The following is a 5031-nucleotide window of genomic DNA, read 5'->3' as shown; positions in this document are numbered from 1 at the left end:
AGTACATTATGTCAACAGCCAGTCTGGACACCTGCCCCTTCTAACCAAGCCACCGATCGACTCTCATACCCCGACAGTCGCCCACCACGCCAAACACACCCTTATTCAAAACCCACATAAACAACCCCCGAAAAGATACTCTAGACACAACGTGCTGCGATACTGTTCTGCGACTGGCACGCCTCCTGCCCCTTACGGAGTGCCCGATGTTTGAAGCCCGCACCCTCCATTACCCACGCCACCAACCCACGTGCACCCCGCTTACCCTACTACGGCACCTGCTCCCCCCTCGCTCATACCCGACGCCTCCTCGTCCAGAACTCCGCCCAGCTTCTCGTCGAAGTAGAACCGTTCAGGTTTTTTAAGCCCCGTTCTGACTTATCTTTATTATAACACCTATTTTTTATAGATCGGTATTCACCAGTTTTTCGCCAGTTTAGTTCATCTACGTTATGGTCAACTATCGTACTCCGGTACAGTTCGTGTTTCTATCAACACTTACGAACGGAGTATTAGGCTCAAATTACCCTACACATCAAAACATGATAACAGACAATATGCCGAAACCCGTTCTTATAAGCCTTATGAATTGCCTATCTAGTGTCCCATATCTCTCCTTCGATAATTTCTCTACCATATTATTCACTTCGAGTCGGATTTCTGCATCGATTTTTCGTCTTTAAGTTTATCTTTTCGCTCGGGTTGTCGGAATCAGGCAAATCAAGCTCTAGATCTCATCTCGAAAACCCTTTATCCCTTTTAACCAACCGTGATAATCACGCCGTTCTTGCTTCACTAGTTAAAATTGACCCTAGTCAATTTATGCTCACGTATCCTTGTTATCTTTCACAGATTGGTAAGTTTCTATTTAGAAATCCTCCCGTATCGATCTTCATCACTTCTTTTTTTGCAAGACCCCAATATACCTTCCCGAGCTATTCACCCTGCTTTCTGGTTAATCTTTACTGTTGAGTTTTACCCCGTCCTTTGCCTTAGCAGCAACTGCTTGCTGTCTTTGAATTCCCCTTTCTTCCACTCGCGTCCCTTTACATTGATATCACTTTGTATTGCCTATGAGCATACACACGCTACCAATCAAGTCCGATTCGTATTATTTCGTGCCCCTAGGCTTGGAGTATCCTACAGCAAGGGCAAGTCACTGTCTGATCAATATTCCACACCCACTTTATCGTCAACCACTCTGCCAATCGGTTATTCCTGGATTTTAGTCCCTATATGCCCCCTCATCTCAAAATACATATGGCTTACTAGTTTCGGATACGAGTAATGTATGCGTACTCTCAAGATGCCATAAATATCAAAAATAGTATTGTACACGCATCACCCAAATCAACTATGGTAGTACACTAAGCAATACTGATAGATGGGCATTCATCTTCATATCCCATCATGACGATTCGCGCAGTCGGGAGCTTGCCCATCTTAGAGAAGCCCATAGGCTGAGAGTCGTACCGTACCGACTCATGTTCTGGCCGGATCCGAATTCTGATAGCAACCGAACAACGTTTTGCGCCACGTTCAACACAACGTAGCAACCCCTCAACAATCTGAGCACATGCTCACTAGTGGGTTGACCTCCGATCTCTCCACTCCTTCACTCCCCCAAGCTTTGCATAGGAGTAAAGGCGGAGTGTTAGAGAAATAGAGCACTTCATTCCAAACCTCACACATCCTGATTTCTTTAAATGCATAACCTCAACTCCATGACAACTCATTACCTGCGCCATGACGTTCAAAACTGATTAATCCTGGTGTGACTGCAGTGGCATTGTTCTCCCGGCACGTGCCTTCGCCAAGCTCACGCGGGCAGAGCGAGTCGTTGGAGGTCTGGAGACGATGCCGCCTTGCATTGTGTTGTACCCTCCCTCCCACCCTCGTCTACTTTTCATAGAAAGGGGCACGGGGCTGCCGGCCCCTACTAATAGATCTAGAGGGAGTTGGCTCCAAAAGACACGAGAGATTCAAGCAGATTCTGGCTTGCCCCCCATAGCATATGCACGGTTGCCACCCCATTTTAATTTCCCCCAAACCAGAGTCGACGCCATATGAGCTAAGTGCCCTTCGCGGAGAGACATGGCTCTCTCTCTCATAACGCCGACTATGAATGGCGCTGGTTCCCTCTCACCCCTACAATAACCCGATAACCCTCTGGTGCAGCATCCTGACCCTCCCCGGTAGGACTCCCGGACACCCCCTTCCCTATCGGCCAAGACATAAGGTCTTCTCTACAACAATATGTTTATGTACTCTAAACCTCAGAGTCAGCGAACTCCACATATTCCGCATTATCCCATCCCGAATTTCAAGCAGACACTCCGTTATGCATGACTTCCCATATATAAATCTTCAACCATCACCGAAACTATTCCTCAACTGATCAAACAATATATTCCAAATACTTCATACAGCGACTACAACATTTAGCAAACAACAACAAATTCCTATAATCACTACAAATACTTCCTAATAAATCACCTTAGCGCATGAACCTCAATAAATCGTAGATCCCTATGGCTCCGAAAAAACCCATGCAACACTCTATCCCCGAGACAACTACTAGTTCCGACAATAATCCGAACATACGGAAGTATCTAAGATTCCCACTGTTGGCTCCCACATGTCAATCCACGATGATCTACATCCGAGAATGAAACCCCAATCCTCGGATAACCGGAGATTCAATCAATCCCGTAACAATTCCCTTTGTCAATCGGTACGTTACTTGCCCGAGATTCGATCGTCGGTATCCCAATACCTCGTTATCTCGTTACCGGCAAGTCACTTTACTCGTTCCGCAACACATCATCCCGTGACCAACCCTTAGTCACATTGAGCTCATTACGATGATGTCTTACCGAGTGGGCCCAGAGATACCTCTCCGTCATACGGAGTGACAAATCCCAGTCTCGATTCGTGCCAACCCAACAGACACTTTCGAGATACCCGTAGTGCACCTTTATAGTCACCCAGTTACGTTGTGACGTTTGGCACACCCAAAGTATTCCTACAGTATCCGGGAGTTGCACAATCTCATGGTCTAAGGAAAAGATACTTGACATTAGAAAAGCTTTAGCAGACGAACTACACGATCTTGCTATGCTTAGGATTGGGTCTTGTCCATCACATCATTCTCCTAATGATGTGATCCCGTTATCAATGACATCCAATGTCCATGGTCAGGAAACCGTAATAACCATCTATTGATCAACGAGCTAGTCAACTAGAGGCTTACTAGGGACATGTTGTGGTCTATGTATTCACACATGTATTACGGTTTCCAGTTAATACAATTATAGCATGAACAATAGACAATTATCATGAACAAGGAAATATAATAATAACCATTTTATTATTGCCTCTAGGGCATATTTCCAACAGTCTCCCACTTGCACTAGAGTCAATAATCTAGTTACATTGTGATGAATCGAACACCCATAGAGTTCTGGTGTTGATCATGTTTTGCTCGAGGAAGAGGTTTAGTCAACGGATCTGCGACATTCAGGTCCGTATGCACTTTACAAATATATATGTCTCCATTTTGAACATTTTCACGAATGGAGTTGAAGCGACGCTTGATATGCCTGGTCTTCCTGTGAAACCTGGGCTCCTTGGCAAGGGCAATAGCTCCAGTGTTGTCACAGAAGAGGTCATCGGGCCCGACGCATTGGGAATAACTCCTAGGTCGGTAATGAACTCCTTCATCCCAGATTGCTTCTTGTGCTGCCTCCGAGGCTGCCATGTACTCCGCTTCACATGTAGATCCCGCCACGACGCTTTGCTTGCAACTACACAGCTGACTGCCCCACCATTCAAAATATACACGTATCCGGTTTGTGACTTAGAGTCATCCAGATCTGTGTCGAAGCTAGCATCGACGTAACCCTTTACGACGAGCTCTTCGTCACCTCCATAAACGAGAAACATATCCTTAGTCCTTTTCAGGTACTTCAGGATATTCTTGACCACTGTCCAGTGTTCCATGCCGATTACTTTGGTACCTTCCTACCAAACTTACGGCAAGGTTTACATCAGGTCTGGTACACAGCATACATACAATAGACCCTATGGCCGAGGCATAGGGGACGACACTCATCTTTTCTCTATCTTCTGCCGTGGTCGGGCATTGAGCCGTGCTCAATCTCATACCTTGCAATACAGGCAAGAACCCCTTCTTGGACTGATCCATATTGAACTTCTTCAATATCTTGTCAAGGTACTGCTTTGTGAAAGACCAATGAGGCGTCTCGATCTATCTCTATAGATCTTGATGCCTAATATATAAGCAGCTTCTCCAAGGTCCTTCATTGAAAAACACTTGTTCAAGTAGGCCTTTATGCTTTCCAAGAATTCTATATCATTTCCCATCAATAGTATGTCATCCACATATAATATGAGAAATGCTACAGAGCTCCCACTCACTTTCTTGTAAACACTTCTCCATAAGTCTGCGTAAACCCAAACACTTTGATCATCTCATCAAATCAAATGTTCCAACTCCGAGATGCTTGCACCAGCCCATAGATTGAGCGTTGGAGCTTGCACACCTTGTCAGCATTCTTAGGATCGACAAAACCTTCCGGTTGCATCATATACAATTCTTCCTTAAGGAAACCATTAAGGAATGCCGTTTTGACGTCCATTTGCCATATCTCATAATCATAGAATGCGACAATTGCTAACATGATTCGGACGGACTTCAGCTTCGCTACGGGTGAGAAAGTCTCATCGATAGTCAACCCCTTGAACTTGTCGATAACCCTTAGCGACAAGCCGAGCTTTATAGATGGTCACATTACCATCCGCGTCTGTCTTCTTCTTAAAGATCCATTTATTTTCTATGGCTCGCCGATCATCGGGCAAGTCAGTCAAAGTCCATACTTCGTTTTCATACATGGATCCTATCTCGGATTTCATGGCTTCCAGCCATTTGTCGGAATCCGGGCCCGCCATCGCTTCTTCATAGTTCGAAGGTTCACCGTTGTCTAACAACATGATTTCCAAGACATCTCC

The sequence above is a fragment of the Triticum urartu genome, chromosome 4 (genome assembly GCF_003073215.2).
Source record: "Triticum urartu cultivar G1812 chromosome 4, Tu2.1, whole genome shotgun sequence".
Taxonomy (NCBI): Eukaryota; Viridiplantae; Streptophyta; class Magnoliopsida; order Poales; family Poaceae; genus Triticum; species Triticum urartu.
Note: the sequence above shows the minus strand (reverse complement) of the source record.